Source organism: Triturus cristatus, chromosome 1_1 (genome assembly GCF_964204655.1).
Source record: "Triturus cristatus chromosome 1_1, aTriCri1.1, whole genome shotgun sequence".
NCBI lineage: Eukaryota > Metazoa > Chordata > Amphibia > Caudata > Salamandridae > Triturus > Triturus cristatus.
The window spans coordinates 845,799,226-845,822,522 of NC_140579.1; the positions used below are offsets into that span (position 1 = coordinate 845,799,226).

The window sequence follows — 23,297 nt, forward strand, 5'->3', positions numbered from 1 at the left end:
GTCCCCTTGAATCCTAAGGGTCCCTAGGGTCAAACTAGCCCACTAGGTACCTCCAGTAAGCGCTACAGAGCTGCGTTGCATGGAGGTGTAAAAAGTGGCGTGGCCTCAGAACACCTGTCTGCAACGCAGCTCCCTGGCGCATACTGGAGATACCTGTTGGGCTAGTTGGCCCTCAGGGGCCCTCAGTATTGAAGGGGAATTAATTCCTCAACTTACAACTGGCCGGGGGCGCGTTTGCAGAGTGCTGCAAGAAGGGGGCATGGCCTCCGGCGCGATGCCGGTCTTTTATTTATTTTTAAGAAGGAGGGCTGTGTGGCCCCCTTTCTTTTTCTAATTTATTAGCCCTGGGGACCCCATCCCCCAGGGCCTGCACCCTAATTTTTTGTTGTTGAAAAAAATTAATTTGGCCCTCCCAAGGCCTTAATCGGCCCCGGGGACCCCAACCCCTGGGTCATGGCCTTTTTTTTTTTTTTTTTTTTTTTATTCTTTAGGAGGGGGGCTGTGTTGCTGGACACACCGTATGTACCTATCACCATGACGATTTGCGTGATATTCATTAAAAGGCTACTATGCATACAATGAATCCACGTAGAATGTATTCACACCGCTAGTGAAGCTCTGACATGTCTGACACCCTACCGTGCCTAATCCCGGCGCCCCCGCTGGTGGGTACTCTCCAAGTAGACACCCTTGTCGTTTATTTATACAAACATGGGTAGCTATTGACGGGCACATTTAATACACATGCACACCAAGCCATTCAAAGGGGATTCGACAAAAATTCGACCAAACTATGCAAGAAACCCCCTCACGGTTAATAAAACACACATCCACCGCCGGATGTGTAATACTTTTTATTTTACTCTCTGGAAAGGAGACAAACCTCACTTGAGAGTCACAGCGTGCTCCTGGCTCAGCCCAATGCTGTGTTATACCCACCATTGCCTGCCGAGTGCCACACACCTCTGTGTTGTATTCCACCATCTAGTGCTTATGCTATGACACTCTCTAGCCCATGTGCACTGTAACACCACCCTGTGAATATGTCATGCCACACTTGCCTTCGCACGGGTTATATTGCCCCATCTAACGTGCCTTCCTCGATGCCTATGTTATAAAGCACAGCGCTATGCCATACTTATTACAATCTGGGATCCATATCTTTGTCACAGTGCATATGCAATGTTACACTACCCAGCACATATTTTATATTACAACTTTAGAGACTACTTAGGTTACACAATACTGCCCTGTGCATATTACACTCCAAGGCGCATATTACATGGCAAGCGCTAGTGCCTGTGCTATCTCGCGCTCTCCAATGAATCTGTCATTGCGCACAATGTATTGCATATTATATTTCATGCCCGGTTCATCTTATATCACACTTTTTGGTGCATATTTATACCATAAACTATATCTAGTTTTCATTTTCAATCGTGCTCTCAGGACTATGTTCTATATAACACCGTGTCCACCTACCCTTTTCACGGGTATTACATTTTGCGATGGGGGTGGAAGGTCAGGGGATGTTTCTGCCAAGTGAGCCCGGAGTCACAGTCCCAAACGTCCTCTTCTTCCTGAATAAAAGTGACATTATGCTGCATACTTGTTCATATTTTAAGTAGTTCGCACAGACACACATTTTAAAAACAATAAAGTTCCTAATACCCACCTTCTATGAACAGTTAGCTTGCTGCCCCATCCACCTCCTCCCTATCCTCTGTTGTCTGAATCCATGGACTAGCCTCCTCCCTCCTGCCATGCATGGTCTGATGTGCTGCCACTGCCCTCCATTTAGCATGATGTACCAGTCCACTCCTCCTGCCCTCCATTGCCCAATTCTATGGGCAATCATTGACCTCCTGCTTAGCCTCTGTGCTTAGCTTGCTGCCCCTATTCTCCTTCCCCCTGCCCTCCGATGTCTTTGTGCATGCCCCTGCTCCATCCTTTTTGACCACCATGTTCCATGGACCTGCCACTCCTATCTACTCTGAGTGTTCTGTTGAGCTGCCACTCCCCTCCCACCTGCCTAGCATTGTCAGATGACTGTAACCTGTCCCTGCCACGTCCACCCTGCCTGTCCACATGCCATGCCCCTATCCCCTTCCTCCTGTCCTTCATGGTCCATTTTACTGCCACACCCTTCTGCCCTCCCTGGTCTGTTGTGCTGCAACTGCTCCTCCTGCCTGCCCCGCGCAGTCTGTTGTGAGGCCCCTTCCCCTGAACTCTCTTGTCTGTGGCCAGGTCCTGACCCTCCCTTCTATCCTCCATGGTCCTTTGTGCATGCACCTGCACCCTCCTTCTTGCCCATCATAGCCATTGTGCTGCCACTAACCCTCCCGCTTGCCATGCATGGTTTTCTGTGCTGCCATGGCCCCTCCCACCTTCCCTGTGTGGTCAGCTACCTGCTCCTGACCCCCTCCCACCTTCCCTCCATGGTCTGTGTGTATGCCATCAGTCTCACTGTTGCTCTCCATGGTGTGTCTTGTTTCTAGTGCCCATCCTGCCTGACCTCCATGGTCATCTTGCTGCTCCTGCCCTGCCCCCTTGCCCCCAGCCCTCTGTTTCCATGTGCAGACCTCTATTCCCTCCTTCCTGGCTTGTCGGTTCCATTGTAATGCCCCTGATCCGTCCCTCCTGCCCTTTAAGGTCTGTTATGCTGCAGCTTTCTCTCCTGTCTGTCCATTATGGTCAGCTAGCTACCATTGCCTCTTTCCCCTCAGTTGTCTGTTGTCCATGTGCATGGTCCTGTCCCCTCCCTATTGATTGTTGTGCTGCACTCCCGTCCCGCATGCCCTGTGTGGTGTATTGTGCTGCTGCAAACCCTGATGCCTGCCCTGTAGGGTCAGTTTGGTGCACCTCTCAATGTCCCTCCTGTCCTCTGTTATCCGAGTCCATGTCCCTACCCCAATTCCTCCTGCCTACCATGATCCAATGTACCATACTTGCGAACATTTTGAACTTGGTAAGAGGGAGATTTTGAAATAAATCTGGGGTATTGATTTTCCCCTTTGAGTTACATTGAAAAAGAGAAGATTGTAGACAGGAACCAGATCAAGTAAATCACATTTGAGCTTAAAAACATTGGACGTTTCCTGGCTGAAACGGGTCTGTTGGCATGTATGGTTGTATGACCACTGCCTCTTCCTTCTGCCCACAATGGTCTATTACATCACCACAGCCTCTCTTGCCAGTCCTGTATTGTTGGTTTGTAGCCCCTGCCCCCCTTTCCACTGCCCTCCATAGTCTGTTGTGCTGCCACTGCCCTTCCTGCCTGCCTAGTGTGGTCAAATTGTTGCCTCTGCACTCTCCTACCTGCCTTCAATTTTCAGAGTCCGTGCCCCTGGCCTCTGCCTCTCAACAGTATCCCAATGAACAACTAGATTGCTAACATTCTATATTTATTACAAAAGTGTGGAACGCCTGACGTCATCTTGATGTAATCAAAACTGTAATGCCTAGAGCATTTCCTTTAGAAAATACATATATGAGATGGTCTTATTTGCATCAAAATTATTGTTAGTGCTCTAAAAAACTAAAATGAGGACATATTTTCTGAGTTTTCAAATAGCGACAAAGAACTTTTAAATTATTTGTAATCTTAGTTTTTTTTATCCAGTTGACCACTTGATTAAATGTTGCATCCAAGGGGAGAGGGTGTGGTGTTACTTCCAGAGCTGCAGACTTTGCAACTGGGGAACCAGGTTGGAGTTTCTGCTTCAGCACAACATTCTGTGATTCTGGTCAAATCACTTAATCTCCCCATGTCTACAACCAAAATGAATTTGATCTTGTGTGATGCAACCAATGCTCATGTAAAGCACTCCAATACCTGACAAGTCTGCACTATATAAAACTGCAAATACACAAAAAATAAGTGTTTTGCACACTTCTGTCATTGGGCTACATTTGGGTGATATTTGGGCTACATTTGGGCTACATTTGGGCTCTTTTGTCTCTGGTGGCCATTTTAGGAGATTTATTTGTTATGAAGTTTCCTAATTTCCTCATTTACTGCAATCTCCTCAGTAGGAAATGCTTTCAGTTTTTTACTTTGATTCCATCAAGAAGGTATTCAGATATGTCACACATTTGCCATAAATTCTGAATGTTAGCACTCTAGTTGCTCATTAGATCACTGTAGTAAAGCTACTGCTCACCACGGAAGTCTGCTGCTAGTATTAGAAGTGCATGTTTCAGTCTGCATATCAGAATTTTTTAATGAAATAGAAGAGGATTTGAGAAGTCACTCAAAATATGCCCTAATTTTTCTTTCTTCAGCACTAATCATAATTTCTATGGCAAAATGAACCCCCTCATTGTGTTCCTTTTTAAATTAAATGTTTTAAGTGTTACCAGTTTATTCCAATCAAGATGGCTTCAGGTGTGCCATACGTTTGTCATAAGTAGGACTGTTAGTGCTCTAGTTGTTCTTTAGAACACTCTGGAAAGCTGCAGTAGAACACAAAGGAATCAACTGACAGTCTCTGCCCTTGTTGGATGTACATGTTTTACTGAGAATGTCAGACTTCATTCTCACATGACTGAGAAAGATAATATGAATTTACAGAAAATATGCTCTCAGTTTAGCTTATATATCACCTTCCAAACCTCTGTGGGAAAAGCATGAGAAAATAGTTTTCTCTCAAACATGATTCATGATATCACAGCAGAAGGCTTTTTCACATGGTAAAATCACCTTAGAACACACCACACACCACAATTCCTAAAATGAGTATGGTACCATCAACCAATGATTTATAATGTAACTAAAGTCTTAAAACCTTCTATTAACTGCAATGCTTTTTAATGAGGTGCTATCATGTATGTTGGTCCCAAGATGGCTGCCAACACGTCTTCGATGAAGTGCTGACAGCCAATCAGATCTCACGATGAGATGTGTGGTTAGGCTCCGCCCAGATATATATGTGATTTTACTTTTGATTTTCTCAGGAACTACTGAACGGATTTACACCATTTAAGCAAAAGGCACGAGTCTGAACTGAGGACTACCTCTTTGCCAAATTTGGTGTAATTCCGTTCAGCACTTCGGGCTGTAGCTGCGTCAACAGATCCTATGGGAAAATCCATGGGGAAAACGCGTTTTGGGACCCCCTTTTTTCTTGGCCCCCGCTTGACGAATCAAGGTGAAATTTTCAGGATAGGAGCAGACCGGAGCTGGCCAAAAGTTTGGAAAATTTCGCGAAGATTCATCAATCGACGCCAACGTTATTCCAAATAGAATGTTGCGGATTTCCTATGGAAGATAGGTCCTAACTATAACTACCTACTGGCGACTGCAAATAGGTAATATATATATTCACTGAAAAAAACATAGGTTTACATATATATACACACACACTTATATAAATTCACGGAAAATATTTCACACACACAAAACCAGAAAAATTCAGCAGTTATAGTTAGTTGAGCTACCTCATGAATATAACTGAGGTAGGTCAATTGCAACCCCATTAGGAATCACCTAATGTGTCTGAGACATATTAGTACATCGCATTTTGCGACTTCCCAATTGCGAGTCACAAGAGGTCGCAATTAGGAATTCTCAAAAAGAAGCGGTCGTACATGTGGCTCCTCATCGTTCTCTTAATAAGCAGGACCAGGCATACCGATGCTGATGGGGGAGGAGGGAAGAACACTATTTATTTTGAAAGTTTTATATAGCGTGAACATGACCCTAACGAATCTCATGTGGAGGCTGCATGCTGATTCATTGTGGGCTTTGTCAACGTGATCATGAGTCATTCTCAAAAGCAAAGCTTAAATCTTCAAGTAAACAACTTAAATAATATTCCGAACCCAACACTAGATGGCAGAGTGGGACAAAGCATATGGTCTACAACAGATCCAGCTAGAAACAGTTGGTTACAGGTTAGTAAAGATTTCCTTATCCAGCTGTTTTTGTTTTAATTAACCAATATTTTCTTTTTACATAAAACAACTAAATTGAGTAAATCCTGAATCTAATCCTCCGCTCATGTTTTTAGTTGATTAGCCATATCCTTTTCATTACTCAGTGTATTCCAGTATAGCTCTCATAACAAATTCATTTTGTTTCCGGGGGAGTGATAGTACTGATTTATCATAATGCAGCAGGATGAGCATTTGCTGGTGTTTGATTCTAAGGTCTGTTACCAGCGGACATTTTGGGGAAAAATTAACCAAAATTTGGATAGCCTGTTACCCATGCAGATATTTGTCTAGGAGGAGAGATGAGTTTTTCAACAAAGAGATTTGAGAGCAACCCTTATAAACAAAGAGAAAGGTGGTTAAAAATCAATAACAAAATATTGTCCCCCTTGTGACTTTTAATGTTTCATTTACTTCTTCCACATCCTACTTTACACACAATTACAAACAGTCAACCCAAACTATGAGCTTTATTTTTAGTAAAAATCTCTCCTTTATTCTAAATTATTTCAAGTACAACAATAAAATCTGTAAAAAAAAAAAAATGCCACAATTCATAAACGTTTCGACAGGAGAAACAACAGGAGTTTTTATGCTGAATTATCCATACATGTGCCTGGTAATACTTTCTCTTCAATCCAATTTTACTCTACTCAATCTTGATTTTCCATTATAAACAGAGTCTCTTGTCACTTTATTTTGTAGTACATATATGGTAATGGACAGCAGTATTCAGATGATACGTCTAACTGTGAGTCTCAAAGGAGAAAACTTAAATGACAATTGCAAATAATAAAATGATAGAATAAAAACAAATTTTCAGTCAAAAAACAATACAATAAAAACAAGTTGTCGACGCGACGTTTCGATGGACTTAGGTTGATAGACACGACCTTCTTCAGGACTGATTATTATTTATTTTTTTAAACAATATTGTTCACTCTAGAAATAAAAACATTGAATACATCAAAGTTCAGTAAAGGAGGTCCATTTATATCTACTAAAAAACAGGCCGATATTTATACCATGAATCTTATTCACATACTAACACTCTCAAATTCATTTCTGTCAAACACCAATCATATTCTTCTATTAAAACCACTCTGTAATATATATAAAGAATCTTATTGTCACATAAAGGTTATCTTTCTTTTTTTAATTAAAAAATCACAGAGTCTTATGTGTTTAGGGGAAAAACATCTTCATTCATTGCTCCTGTATCTTTGTTAACGATATCCCCCCCCCCCCCCCACCCCCCCAATTCCTATCAGGGGTTACTTACTTCCAGTTTATAATATAAACTGAACAGATATCACTCCAACGATTGGGTGGTCAATCACTTCCTTTGGGTTTAAATCACCAAAGAATTTATTGGCCTGGATTTCTTCTCTTTTGTCCCTGATTTTTCTGTAAGGATATATGTTAATCTCGTTATTTTATGTTCTAATTTTACCATAGTTTGTTTTCAGTTATGGGTATTAAAATATAGCTGCTTACCCTTAGTTCCAAGGTATTGTATACTCATTCCATTAATCAATGGGCTGCTTTCGGCTGCAATCTTAATCTTTTTAAAGTAGTGTGGCATGGGCACCATTAATTTCTTCACCCTTATGCCTTATCAAACTTTTTAGGGCACTTTTTTTAATGTTCGACAGCCTCTAGGTCTATAAAGTATACAAATATAGGAAACGTTTTTTAGGCTTAAAACAAATGTTGTATTTGTAGTTTTTCCAATATTCAATAGCTCGAACTAAACTTAGCTATTTTATTTATACTATTACTTTGTCAGACATCCCCCCCCCCCTGTTATCTACTTGATTAATACAGAGATTAGACTAAATTCATTTAAGCTTTACCCATCAGCCATTGCATCTTACTTAAATACAACTGCTAAAATGAGGTAATGAAGTGTGATTGGGATTAACCTTACTTATGCATGTCCTATTGACGTGTGTGTCCTTGTCGTATTAACCTCCCCAAGAACAAGATTGTCCTCTAGATGGTTGCTTCCTACACTACAAAGGAATATTCAATAAAAAAACTGAAATCTGCAAATGTACTTTTTTTTCCACTTGTGGAGCGTAGGTGGGATTGCTCCGCAGATGAAAAAATAGGCCCAACGCCCATGGCAGTTGCTTTGAGGAACACTGTTATAGACCAGGCAAAGTATTTACCTTATTGGTGATTACATCAAGGTAGCTACTATCCCAGGCTCCTTGATTTTGCTCTTGAAAACCACTTGCCCGGCAGGAGAGCCTGTGTCCTGCAGCGCAGAAGGATCCTTGTATTCCATGGAAATATCTCTGAAAATCTAGAAACTCTTTTTTGTTAAAAATAAGAAACTTGGGTCCTACAAGTGTGTATGTGATTTCCAAAGCACTTCAGTCAAACCACAAGTTACCCGCCAGTGAAAGGGGGCAATTAGAAGTACTCGTGCTTAGACATAAAGTACTAGATATTAAGGCCCCAAATTAATGGCAAAACTCCTCAGTAGTCAAACTTTTTTGTCTTTCCTTTTCCTCCCCAATTTTATATCCTCTGACTTTTCTTGGGCGGCTTAAGGCATAGCTCAGTTCTCTACACTGTTGATAAAAACCTAACTGTTTGTCAAAGGGTTTGACTTAAAGATGTTCTGTCGTTCTGCCTTTATCAACTCTTCCAGGCTATCCCACTCCACCAATTTTGCCAGCAGCCTCAAGGATATGGGGGCATATGTATGAAAATCGGAGTTTGTAATTCTCAATTCTTGTAATTAGCAAATTGCATTTTTAGAATCGCAAAATGCGATGTAAATAAAAAGTGGCAAATAATTTGCGATTTCCCAAAAATCGCAGAATTTTTCTGTGACCACACTAATTGCGATTCCTTAATTGCGAATTCGCAATTAAGGAATCGCAAAAATAGAGAATCTGCAATTCAGGTGCAGCTTGATGACATCACACCCTGGAAGTGTGACTGCCCATGCTGTTCCTTGTTGCCTGAGGCTGTGTCAGAGGCTGGGAGGAGAGGCAAACAACTGTGTTCTGCAACTCCAACTTTTCCAAATGGATCCCCAGGAGAAAGAGAAGGACAAGGAGGAGGCTGGGAGGAAAAGAAAGCAAAAGTTCAGTGAGAGGGAGTAGGAGGTGCTCATAGAGGAAATGGTACACAGCCATGAGTTGCTTGTGGCAAAAAATCAGAGTCCAGAAAAAGAAAAATATGGCTGGACATCCAGGCAAAGGTCAATACCATCGGTGTGACTGACCCAGCGCTCTGTGAAGGACCTGCGCAGGCGATGGTGTGATATGGGCTCCAGGTCCTAGGACAAGGTGGCAAAAAGGCTGGCAGAGGCAAAGAAGACTGGTGGGGGAATTTCCACAGAAACAGAGTCTACGCCCCTCGAGGAGTTGGTGGAGTGCACCCTTCAGCCAGAGAGCGTCAGTGGTGTGGCTGACATCGACAGATCTGACCCTCCCAACACCAAACAAAGTAAGATGCATGCCAAATCATGCCTCACACATTACCATCTCAATCACACACTCAGGAATGCACCAAATACAAAGTAAAAATGCTACTCCAGTACACTTTTCTCAGCACACCCAGCAATGCATCATGGGAGATGTAGTCACATGCATCATACAGTGAAGCAATGAGACACAGCAATGTAGAATCAGTATAAATAAATCAGTAAAGGCAAAATACGCTAGACAGTACTTAGCTAATGCAAAATCAGAAAACTTTATTCAGTGAACAATGTGGAGCAGAACACACAATTAAAATGTGTCTTTTCATTTACAGTACCACCTGAAACACAGGAGGACAGTTCAGGAGCTGAGGAGGCAGCACATATAGAGGAGCATGCAGGGCAAGAGGACACCGAGGAAACCACACTGACAATAACTGTCCCACGGAGACAGCGTAAAATTGTGCCTCCACTCCCACTGTTAGAGGCAGAATCACAGTCCTTAGGGAATGATGCCCAGCCAGACCAGGGCCAGCGTGCAGCACATGCCCAAGAACAGCCCCCTCTGCACCGTAGGGAGGAAACAGGTGTGAGACGCAGGCCAAGGGCGAGCACCAGTGCTGCTGCTGATGAGGAACACAGTTTTTGCCGGACTGGAAGGCAGCATGGTCAAGATACAGTGCTTGCAAACAAAATCAATGTGGTCAATACACCGGCAGATGGTCTCTGTCAACCACAACCTGAGTGACATGAGGGAGGGCATCAGGGAAATGACGGGCGCAATCAAAGAAATGTGTGCCACGATGAAGAGAGACCAGGCAGCCAGACGCAGGGGGAGACAACGTCTCTACAGCCGTCTGGACACCTACAGCAAGGCAGTCAACCGCCTGTGTACTGCCTTGACCCTGCTGTCATGCCGCTCAGTAAGCATGCAGGTTGAAATGGCCCACTGCAGCCAGGATGTGGCCAAAGGTCTGGTACAGGTGACGACTGCCATGGAACAGCTGCAGACAGCTACCACAGGTGGACTCCTGGGCTCAGGGAATAGTGAGGAGATGTCAAGCAGGAGCAGCATCACCCCACCAGTTCCCGAAACCAGACGGCGCAGTGGGAGGCAGGGTACAACACCTGATGAGTCAACGGAGAGCAGTCGGCACACTGAGCGTGCGCCAGCATGTCGTCCACTTAAAAAATAAACTGCCACCACTGAGGAAAGCCAATGGGTGAAGCAACCCATTGCATGTGGACTTGTGTTAGGCCGTCATACATGCACTGTGGGCATAACATGGTCAACATCTTGTGACACACATGAAGTCTGTCAGGCTGTGTGACTGGAATCTTCCTGCTGCTAAAGGATTAATTAAACACAGTCGTGCACAAAACTTCTTTTGCATTGTGTCATCATTACTCACCTAGATATAGTTGTGTGTTATCTCTTCACGTCTCTGTCGTCCGGCAGCTGCCCCAACATCAACTGCTGGTCTGCAACGCGGACCTGGGCCTTTATCCTCAGATGTATCTGTATCAGTAAGTTCAACTGCAATGCCTTTTTTCGTAGCTATGTTGTGGATCCTGGCACAAGTAGCCACAATCTTGCAGCAGGTCTCTGGGCTGTATTGTAGTGCTCCTCCGCTTTTATGCAGGCAGCAGAACCGGCTCTTCAGTATCCCAAATGTCCATTCAATTACACAGCGCGTAGATTTGCGTGCGCGATTATATCTTCGCTCCCTTGCATTGGCTGGATTGAGGTATAGTTTCGTAATGCATATGCACTGTCTCCTACAGTATGAAAGACATTAGGTCAATCACTGTCCTCCCACTGCAGAACTTAACTGTATGTTAGAATGTTAGACATGCATTTACCTAGCAGGTAGCCCACACCAAAATCGTGTGTACTGCCAGGGTATTTTGCAACAATATCATTGATGATATAGTTGGCATTGCAGATGACCTGTATGTTTAGTGAATGATAAGATTTGCGGTTCCTGAATACATACTCATTGTTTGATGGGGGTGAGAGGGCTACATCTATGCAGCCAGTGACGTGGGGAAATTGGGCAATCTGGTAGAAGTCCTGTTTTGTTTGCTGTAATGCCTGTTGCGTGCTGGGGAATGTGATGATGTAGCCTCTGTACCATTGCATCCAGGAATGCATTGAAGAAGCGCGACAGGCAACTCTGCTATCACCCCTTGGAAACTCCCTGATTCCAGTAAGTGCAGTGAACACAGGACCTGCACATGGGTTGGAATGGTATGGGTCCTGCGTGTTGGGTGTTCCAGCAAGGGTTTTAGCTTGTCTATCAAGTTCATAATGGTAGCTGAGTCCAGCCTATACTTCTCATGGATCTCCTCGTCAGTCTGCTGGAACAGAGTGATGCCCACTCTGAAGATCCGTTCCTGTCTCCTCCTTCTCTGTGCTGCAGCTCGAATTCGCATCCTACTGGCTATCACATACAGCGCTGCCATTGTGAAAGTCCCTGTTGCATTGTGGGCTTGTTTAAATAGGTTTCACCTGGTTACCACCTGCTTTGAGTTGGTGGTAAAGTCCATGTGCAAAACTGCGAAGTTGCGATTACGCTATTTGCAATTTTTGCAAATTGCGTGTCGCAGATTGCGAGTTTGCAATGATTATTCGCAAATTTCTGGCCTTTCAAAATTGGTATTCGCAATTTTTGCGAATACCTATTTTGCGATGCGAACCTATTTTATACATAGGACAAGTCTAGTTTGCAATCGCAAACACTGTTTATTTGCAATTCGCAGTGTTTGCAACCGCAAATTAGCTTGATACATATGCCCCTTTGATATCTGTTGGGCGTTTTAAATGCCCGAAAAATAAAATAAATCCTCCTTTGGTGCAATGTAAGCTGCGTAGTTGATATCTCAGCAGGCCGTAGAATTTGAACAAATTTTTTATCCATGATGTTTGTTTTATATACATGCATCATATTCTGTTTTAAATTAAATACATTTAGAATTAAAGTTGCAAACTTTTAAGACCCTTGGATTCCAGGTTTCCCAAGCTGTGCCTTTCATCTGCTCTGACTAGCCACCATGCTGGCCCTACTTGTCAAGAATACCTCCTGTTATGGCAAAACGTATTAGAAACATGCACAATAGGAGCTTTGATGTTGAGATTCCACTATTGTAGAGGAGTGTGACATATAGGAGGTTGGAGGACAGAAAACGAGCTTGGCCTTAAATTGTTTTCATTTAACTTTAATGGCAGGTTAATAAAATTCATTAAAGTATCCCAATCATCCCAAATCTAAATATAAAAACACTCTGGCGTCCAATTTCTGGGGTTTCTTTTTAAAAGCATGAATGTACCTATGTGTATTTTAGAGCAGGAGCTGGCCCTTGTTCACAGTATTGAAAACCTGGTGAATCACAGCAACTCTGCAGATTGCAATAACTCAGCAACCTAAACAGTGCAATATCCATTTTCCCTAAATTAATCAGATCCCAAATTGTTTAGGAATGCACAATATGTTTTTTACTTGCAGTTTTTCCTGCCTGGGAATGCAGCAGATTGGTATTTATTCATGTAGGTGGCAGTGGGGCAGACAGTTTTGAAAACATTTGGTTAATACTTATTGCACTTAAGGCTCACCTACCTTTGTGAAATACTGCTTTATAATCATTTCACAGAAAAGAACCATACTGTAACGGGAGAAACCTGTGCACCAATTACTGAGGTTTTGCCTCTTGAGGCTATTTTAAATTCACCTGGCACTCTCTGACCTCTCCAGTGAAATGAAAATTTGTAGTCTGTGTTATTTAATTATGTAAACTTTCCCATTGTGCCTCACAAATGAGTATCAGGAAAAATAGAGTTTAGGAAGGCAATTAGCTTTGCTGGTAATTTTGGGCTTATTGTCAACATTCCCCTGATTCATGTACTTCTGCCATGGTTGATGCTCAAAAACATTTACTTAGATAGTTTTCAGAACCTAACCTCTAGCTGGTAGAATGATGTACAGTATATGACTCCTGACACTAGAATTGCCTCAAGCTTCAAAACTATTGTTACAGGTCTGTAACATGCCGCTTCGTATTGTTGGAACCTCCACTCATTTGTTAAAATCTACATCAAAAAGCTCTAGCAAGACACTCTTGTACCTTTGTTCTGTGGCCATAAAAATGGATGATGCACACTTTCTGACACCAGCTTCTGTCAAATTCTGTTAACTACAGAAGAAGTACATGGCTCCTGAACAGTACCCACAATTAATTCTGACCCTCCACAGAATTCTAATCATAGCTTCCACTCGCAGGAGGAAGTGTCCTTCATCACCTTTTTTTGCTGCCCTAGGCAATGTGAGTAGAAGAAATAAACAGCTCTGCCATGGAGCTAAGAGCCAGCACTTCAGTGGCTTGGCTTTGCTTTGCTTGGCTGTTATGACAGATCATTTTTGCAATTCATAGGGTTAATCCGATTTCTATCACAGCTGCAGGATTTTTTGGAGATTGATAAAATAATTGATTGAGCATAACAGCAGTGGTGACATAGCCGACTGCTCCAATCAAGGCTATTTCCACAATATTAAACATGCTCCATACATGAACCTGAATTTCTTCGACCTGAAATTGAAAACACAACAGAAGATTTTAGATCTCCCTTTTTGTGTTGCACATTATTGGGCTTTCATGATGCTAGTGAAATAGAAAGATGAAGACTCAGGATGACCTTTTTTTAACATACTTTGTCTGGAAAGTAATGCAGACAACTACAGATACCAGTACACGACCCTTGGCAAAGACCAAAGTCTTCACAAGTCATACAACCACAGGGAAAAGCCGCAGACTAAGGGCAAGTGAGCATAGAAACCTCTGTTGACCTTAGCAAGCCTTGATTCAGCGAACAATGACGGTGTCTCTCCTTCAAGTCTTTTGCGCCGGGATGCCCCTGGGTAAGCTGAGCGCATTATAAATTTCATATTATTATTATTATTATTATTGTATATCTGCCCTAACTTCTGAACATGATAATGGGATGGATAATATTATATTCTCATTTGACATGATAGGTATAATCACGGACCAGTAGATGCACCCTCAAATTCAAATCAGCTCCTCCAAATATCTCTCTTCTGAAGACCTTCCCTATACACTTGGACAGCTCTTTCAAGAAGAAAAATCCTTCAGGAGCAGTGGATGAAGCTCTTTGTCTGTGAAGCTGAGCTATCAAAGTAAGCGGTACAGACCATTTATTGACTGAAAAACCACCAACAACCGGATCAAAAATAATTTAGAATATTGCTATTATGCCAACTATTTCTCCTTTTTCATTTAGGGGAAATATGTGTGCTGTATACAAACAAGATGCATACTTCCTTAACCATATTATAAGTCAACATTGTTTTTGTAATTCAAGATCATGAATTCAGCAATATCAATTCTTGGATCTACACTTTTCATAGTTGAATCAGAACATTAAAAATGCCTTAGGGTATTTGCAGCCTGCTTTATCTGAATGACAAGCTCTTCAAAGTCCACCCTTTAGACAAGTTGGTAAGAGGCTTAAATATTGTGGCAAATCTTTCAAGATCTGCCCCTCTAGATGAATCGCAACTAATTGACCTTAATTCCATTACAGCAAATTTTGGACAAATCTGGAATGTCCGTTTTTGAAATCTTGATTTTCTCTTCTTTATTGAAAGGGGATAGCAGGTATCTTCTAAGATTTCTTTATCCCCTAATGCCATGAAATCCTAGTGAGTTACATTTGCTTTACAAAAGCCCAATTAACATGAACTGTCTTAACCAGAAATGTGTCTTTTATTGAATAAATCCTGGTTCTCCAGTTTTATGGTAACTGGGCTTAGCGCCTTCCTGCATTTATTGTACTTCATACACAACCACATGGGATGATCCTTTAGGAATGTATGGACAACCAGTGAATCCAGCAATCTGGTTAATGGGAGTAGACGGTAACCTAGACCTGCACATGTATTACTTTTTTTTCTTTTTTTTTTTTAATGATATTTTATTGGCTTTTAATTCTCAGTATCACAGATATTTCTTGATGTTGCATAAGTCCATTACGTACTCGACAAGTGAGCTGTTGATCGTCATGAATTCGTACAATCAGTCTTCTCAATAAGTAAAACAGGAAAACAGCCCCCCCCCTCCCTGGGTTTCAATTAAACAAACAAAATATGAGGGCAGTGTGCCAGTAGCTACCTGTACATGTGGAGCCCATCGGCCGTGTGTGGTATTGACCTAGTTCTGATGTGTTAAGTGTGGTGTCCTCCCAGTCCATTGCCTAGGGCCGCGTCGTCTGCCCTAGGGGAGCCCAGCTCTTCAACGTCCTCCCGTCCAGATGCTATTTGTTCATCTACCAAAGTTCCCCATGCTTTGGCCCTGTCCATCTTACCAATCCCTCGGCTGGCTTCTCTAAGTAGTAGCCTACTTTCTGCGCCCGCCCACTTTTCCAGTTCTCCTCTCCAAGTGGCGATCTGCGGGCCTCTCTGGGTTTTCCGGTTTCTAGCTATCTCCCTTTTGGCTAGGACGTAAGCAAGGTCCTGAAACTTCCCCGTCACTTTGTTCCTGGCTGTGTGCAGACACCATCCTAACAGGAAGTGTTCTGGTGTCTGCGGCAGCTCTTTATCTATCAGGCCGCCCACTATCTGCCGTATGTCTCACCAGAAGGTCTGCAGTTGGGGGCAGTCCCAGAACATGTGGAGTATGTGAGCTTCCCCCTCCCCACATCTCGGGCAGGCTGCTGTTTCCACTCCAAAGTACCCCCTAATGCGCGCTGGCGTTGGATATGCTCTATGTAGTACATAATAGTTAATTAATTTAAAACTTGCATTCCTGGACACCTTTAGTAAGCGTTCTAGAATTTTTTCCCAGTCCCTCTTTGGTATGTCCTTACCAAGTTCTTACCAAGTTCCCATTGCAGGTTCAGTCGTTCTAGCGGCCTCCGTGCATCTGTCTGAATGGCCTTGTATAGGCAGGACATCGTTTTAAGTCTTCCTGCTGAGAGCGCCACATATCTGCACCCCGCCAGTGCTCGCGGCTCCATGCCCCCGCTCCTCCAATGCACCCGAATTCTCCGAGTCAAGGCCGTATGCTTCACGAAGTGACCACCAGGGATATCATATGTAGCCTGCAGGTCTTCGAAGGGTAATAGTGCGGAGTCTCTGTAAAGGTCTCCCATTTCCCTCAGCCCCGCTTCTACCCAGTCCTCTAGTCCTGCCCAGTGCTCTCCCTGTGGAAGATACCGCAACATTGTCAGTGGTATGGCGGGGGAATAGGGAGGCACAGCGCCCACTTTCCTCAGGTATCTGGTCCAACAGCGCAGCACCACCTTGGTAGCAAGTGCGTCTGCTGGTGCAGTGCGACGGACTCGTAAAAGGATTTTTGCTAGGTTGGCAGTGTCCGGTGCGTCCGGGCAGCGCTCTCTGTCGGGATTGCGATCAGCCAATATAGCTGCGCAGCTAGATAATAGCTCTCAAAGTCGGGCACTGCTAGCCCGCCCTCTGCTGTAGGGCGTCGCAGTGACGACAGTGCTACTCTTCGCCTGCCTGTACCCCAAATAAAGGAAGTGACCATCAAATCCAAGTCTTTAAACATTGCTCGTGGGATCCACACTGGCAGTGTCCCGAAATAATATAAGAGGCGTGGCAATGCTATAATTTTCAGCACAGCCACTCTACCAGCTACAGAAAGCGGTAGTGTGCCCCAGAAATCCATTGCCGCTTTCGCCGCCTTCACTGCTTTGCCTACATTACCTTCAAAGAGGTCCGATGCGTCATGGTAAATTTTAACACCCAGGTATGGCAGGCACCTCTGCTCCCACCAGAGACGTTCCAAGGTAAGCAGTGGAGGGACAATGGAAACAAACTGGATTTTTGCCAGTTAACCTGGAGGCCAGACACAGTGCCGAATCAAGCCAGCATAGCTCGCGCCCCCTGAAGTTCACCCGCAGTGTCACGAAAAAAGATGAGAAGATCATCCGCATACAATGCTATCAGATGTCGGCCCGTTATTATCTCTAGTCCCCTGTAATCCTGGCCGCTCCTGGCTCTACATGCCAGCGGCTCCATGGCCAGAGCAAACAGGAGGGGAGAGAGGGGGCATCCTTGTCTCGTCCCCCTTTCCACCCCTACTCTAGGTGAGATGACTCTGCCAGTGCGCACCCGCGCTGTAGGGGCTGCGTACAGGAGCTGCACCCATTTCAGGAATCCCTCTTCCAGGCCCATCCCGGCCAAGACTGCATACAAGTATTGCCACTCTAGGCTGTCAAATGCCTTCTCTATGTCTGCTGTAAGCACTGCTGCTTCCTGCTTATTGTATCCGTCAGAGTCTATTACCACTAAAAAGCGGCTGATGTTTGTGGCAGTGTTCCGCCCCGGAATAAATCCCGCCTGATCTGGATGGACAAGATGAGGCATATGTGGCAGTAAACGTGTCGCGAGGATCTTACTCAAGATTTTATAGTCCATGTTCAACATGGACAACGGTCTGTAGGCCGTGTAGTCATGGGGTTCCTTCCCTGGTTTAGGTATGGGGATAATAAGGGCCTCCCTGGTGCTGTCAGGTAACTGCCCCAGTTCTCGGGCCTTCTGGTACAGCACAGCCAGGTGGGGTGCCAATTCCTTCACATATGTTGCGAAAAATTCGGCTGGCAGGCCATCTGTACCCGGTGTTTTATTACGCGCCATTCCTTTGATGGCCACCCGAATCTCTCGCTGCGTGATATCTGCCCCTAACAGTTCCGCAATTTCAGGGGCCAGGCGTGTCAGCGGCAGATCACTCCGGTAGTCCCCCATGGCTGTCACCTCACATGCACATATTTTGGTATAAAGTGAGGTGTAATAGCGTGCAAAAACCTTGTTGATCTTACTCTGGGCAAAGTGCCTGATCCCCCCGCTCATCTTCTATTTCCACTAGTGGAGAACCCCTGCTCACCGGATTCGTCAGCCATGCCAGGAGCGATCCAGATTTGTCTCGTTCAGCATGCGTGCGTTCTAAATATTTTTTGTAGTCAAAGCTCCTGAGTCTCTCCGTTTGCCTCGCTACTTCCTCTTTGGTGTCCAGGAGCGCCCTTTGGAGCTCCCGATGTCCCGGCCTCTTGCGTTCCATTTCCTGGAGAGCTGACTCTGCCCCTCCACTTCCCTCATAATGACCCTCCTGACTCCCGTGGCACGTGTAATACACTGGCCCCTTAAAACCACTTTAAAAGAGTCCCATTCTGTAGTGAGGGATGCCGCTGTCCCAGTATTAAGTCGGAAATAATCCGCTATCTCACCTCTGATCTCCTCTCTAAAGACCTGATCTTCCGGTGTGTCTGGGTGAAGGCACCACGCAGGGATCGCCGCTGGCGGGTGCGCCCAGTTCAGGGACATAATCAGCGGATTATGATCTGAAATGGTGCGCGCCAAATATTCTGCTGATGTGACCTGCTCCTGAGCATCCACTGAGCACAGTAGGGCATCTAGTCGCACGTGCACCTCGTGGACCGCCGAGAAATAAGAGTAGTCTTTAGTTTGCGGATTTAGGGTCCGCCATGCGTCCAACAACCCCCAGCTCTGTCTCCAAGTACTGAACGCGTGGGAAGCGCGCGCTGCCTGGGAAGTTGGCAGTGGAGGGTGGGACCGGTCCAGAAGTACACCATCTACACTGTTAAAGTCGCCCCCCACTATCACAGTGCCTGCTAGGTATTGTGCTAGTTTGTGGCTTAGTGCCGCAAAGAATGCAGGTTGATCTACGTTAGGGGCGTACACACTAATCATGGTAATGTCTCGGCCCTCCAGCCTTCCCTTGATGGCCACGTATCTGCCCTCCGAGTCGACCACTGAATGGAGTAACTGGAACGGGACCCCCGCCTGGACCCACACCAACGCTCCCGGTGCATAAGCCGAGTAGATAGTGTAGTAGAGCTGCCCTCTCCATCTCCTGTGCAATGCCTGCCTTTCCTTTTGTGTTAAGTGAGTTTCTTGTAAAAGAGCTATATGAGAGGACTTTATGGCGTTTTGACATAGTGTGCATGCCCCTAATATTCCAGGTCATGTATTTGTAATGTCGGTTGTCAGCCATTGTCGAATATTACCGCGATCTGACCCCCTCCCAGGCCAATCAGCACCCACCACGCCTGTCTCCCATTTGAGCCCACATAATATCTAACATTTTGCAACGTTTCCCCCAATCCTAGCAATAAACTTACCCTCAAACTCCTATTTCCCAGGATAAGTAGGAAAAAACAACCCCCCATCCAAACCAGTTTATAAAGTCTACAAGTGACTGCTTGTAGGGTAGTCAGTCAGTCCCAGAGGGTGGCCAGCCGCTGAAGCTCTCCCAGTCTCGGCAGCCGCCATTGCTCACCGCACTTTCGGGGGTCTACCCCGCAGCGCTTCTCCCTTAATTACCCCAGTACCTGTATGCTACAGCAGGGGGGTCCCGCTATGTTCATGTTCCGCAGGGCCAGGTCTGCTGGGTCTCACCGTCATATGCCATCCGCCGTCTGCGGTGTGACACTCGGAAGCGACTCACTCTGTGCCTCAGAGTCGCTGGACCCCCCCTCAGAGTCGGAGCCCCCTGCGTGGTCACTGTCTTTAGGAAGGTCTTGGCTCCGCACTCCTCCGCTAATCTGGGCCACTACTTGCATCGCGTTCAGTCGCTCAAGCTGTGCCTCTTCCTGCGATGGCGCCAGTGAGTCTGATCTAACCCTCTGTGACCTGGAACGTGGTCCGCGCCGTCCTCTTTTTACCAGATTCTGTGATGGTCCAGCTCCGCCATGACGATCCAGCCAGTCAGATGCCTCCTGCGGCGTTTTAAAGAACTCCGTGCCCCCAGCTGTTACCACTCGGAGCGTGGCTGGGTATTGCCTCACATACTTGTAGTCCAGCCGGCGCAGTCTCTGCTTCACGTCTCTGTAGGATCCGCTTCGCCACTGCACCTCCCGTGAAAAATCTGGGAAGATTCGCACCGTAGAGTTGTGCACTTGTGTATCTCCCTTGAGAGGCGCCTGGGTCAAGATGAGGTCCCTATCCTTATAATGCAGGAGTTTGCGATCACCACTCTCTGCGGAGCTCCCGGCAGGGGCGGCTTCACAGGGACGCGGTGCGCCCGTTCCAGAGCGAAGAAGTTCGACAATCCCTCAGGCGCTATCTCATCTTTGAGCCATTTCTCCAGGTAAGCCGACATGTCGCGGCCTTCGATTTTCTCTGGTAGGCCCACGATCCGCAGGTTGCTCCTACGTGATCTGTTTTCGGCATCCTCACCTCTGTCCTCCAGTGTCCGCACTTTCGTTTCCAATTGAGTCATTCGTTGCTGCATGGCAGTGAGCGCCGGTATAGCCTCTGCGAGTTACCCTTCATTCGACTTGACCCTGTCTGCTAGCTTTCTATGGTCTTCTCGGAGGAGCCCCATATCCAAGCTCAACGAGTCAAATTTACTTTCCAAGCGCTCACTAGATGTGGTGATAGCCTGTAGGATGTCCTGCAGTTTTGGGACTACAGGGTGTGCTCCTTGTTGCGTGGTCTGCCCACTTTCTTCCGCAGGCGTGGTCATGGTGGGGTCTTCCTTGTCCCTCTTTTTAAGGGGTTTCCCCATAGTGTCCTCACGTCCCGTGGTACTCCTGGTAGTGCGTGTGCTCATGGAATGCCACAAATCGCTGCCGCCTGGTATGTGTTGATCCCGTCCAGCGAGCACCTGCTCGGGGGTCCCCGTCTCGCACTCTTCTTTCGGATCAGTGATAGCGCCAGCCGCTATGAGACGCACTCAAAGTTATAGGCCCAGACGTCATCCACTGCAACCGATGTCTCAGGCAGAAGCCGGGTCACGTACTACTGCGCAATGGGCAAGGACTGCTCTGCATGCGCTCGTTTTCCTCAACCCCGCGCTCCAATGTCCTGGGAGGCGAAGTGGTCTCCAGCACCCGGGTCGGTTGCGCACTCGTGGGGGTTCCAGCAGCTCTCCTTGCTTTGTTCCCGCTGGGCCCACTGCTACGCTGCCTCACGCCGTCTCCCTCATTCCGGGCGTACGCCCCAGAGGGGCCCCAGCAAACGGCTGGACACTCCTGAAGCAGGCTCCCGTCCACAGGCCTTCGCTCTCACATCAGCCCAGTATGGCAACGATGTCAGTAGCTGCTACGCGTTGCGCCCAAAGTTGGGAGCCTGTGTGTCCTGCTCCAGGCCCCCCACTGCTCGTCGTCTGTGGTGTCCGCTGTTGTCAGCAGTATCGAAGCCAATCAGGAGCCCACGCCTGTCTCAGGCGCCCCCAGTACACTTCCACAGTAGCACATGTTCAGGCCGCCCGGGTAGGCACCCGGGCCCACCAGGGTCCTAGTCCGCTCACCGTTCCGTGTTCACTGGCTCTGCACTTTAGGGGTCGCGCAGGCGGGAGGGGGTCAAAGCCACGTCTTATCCACCAGTGGCAATCTTGGGCAGCCAGCACCCGCCCCAGCTCTGTTTTTATCCAGGCTCACCTTCTCATCATTGCAGCACTGCTGTGTGCCCGCCAAGTTCTCTGCTCGGGGAGGAGCCTCCACAGGTGCTGTCACTCTTCTTCTGGTTGTGGGCCCACCAGGCCCGTTCCAAGGCCCTCGGCGACTAGGCTACCTCTGTCCAGCCCGCCCTCGGTAGCCCCCGGTCTCGGCACTCCGCGCTACACAGTGGGCAGTAGGGAGGGAATCACCCTTTGGCTCATGCAGGGCATCTCCAGATAAGGTTTCCCAGGCTCGCCGATCATCGTCTGCGCCACCATCTTACCGCCTTTCATCTCCGCTGGTGTCGCATCAGGTCTCTAAGGCGTGATATGTTGGGAGCTTCTCTGGAGTCCACCGGCCCGTGGGGCCACTCTCTGCAGGGGGCGGAAGAAGAGGCGCTCCAGCGCTGTATACTCGCACTTTGCGGCAGGCAGCTAGCGCTCGTCGCGTCTCCTGCAGCTCCCGCTGGGCGCCGCCATCTTAGCTCAGCGCTCTGTCGCGATCGCGTTTCTGCAGTTTACAGCCGCAGGGAGAGTTCTTTCCACCTCCTGGGTGCTCCAGCTTCAGACCCAGTTGTGGGAGTGCGCCGTGGGGTGTCCTGCCCCCCGTGGGGGTTCAGGATGAATGGCGATGGCGGCTGGCCGACGGGAGCTCGCGGTGAGAGCTGCTCACTCCATCGGCGCCAAGCCATGCTCCCCATATTCCTTTTCTTTCTTATCAACCCCTGTTGGAAATATGATTATGGGAGTGCAGTTCCAGAGTGTCTCTGCAGAAACATCTACAAAGATGAATAGGGATGTATACATTGATGAATCAACCGGCAGTTCAGGGCGAATAGGGGTTGTTGAATTAGGAGAAATTGTAACACCCTATTAGACAGAACCTGAGTGCTGAATATCTCACTCTAAAATAGATTCCTTTTTGGATTTCACTAAATTCCCTTCTCCTTCAAACAACACCCCTACAATATACTAATTGACCATGCTTTGAGGTTCAAGATCCCTTCTTAAGAGAAGCACTGAGCATCTGCCACTGGCTGATCGAAGGGAATCTTTGTATAAAAGTAGTCCATTTCCAAGTGTCAACTGTAAAGGCAGATGAGCTCAGCCGAACACTTAGGGGAACACAAGCACGTCTTAACAAATATCTTAAACAAATAAACCATCACATAACTTTTCAGGCAGTGATAAAACACCAAGCTGGACTGTTTGCAACAAAGGAAATAGTTGAGTCCACATTTTAACTGCAGTACTACAATTGGAATGGCTTTTTGGACGGATTGTTAGATGTTTTGGATTACGTGTCCTACAATACAACTTACTTTGGAGGTAGACCACCTTAAACATTCCAAGTCTACAATGATCTTTGTTGCATTGCCTTGACTTCACCAATGGCATTATTTGAATCTAGTTCTGGAAAGATCACCCAGCAAATTGTAGTGCTGGCTGGATCTCATCCCCAGAATATCTGTCAGGAGTTTCCTCC

The 23,297-nt window shown here is 46.2% G+C and overlaps 1 protein-coding gene across 6 annotated transcripts in view; it reads left to right on the plus strand.

Annotated features, from left to right (window-relative positions):
- Positions 1–23,297, plus strand: part of DCAF11 (DDB1 and CUL4 associated factor 11) — a 370,711-nt gene that overhangs the window by 138,145 nt on the left and 209,269 nt on the right. The window lies entirely within an intron of this gene.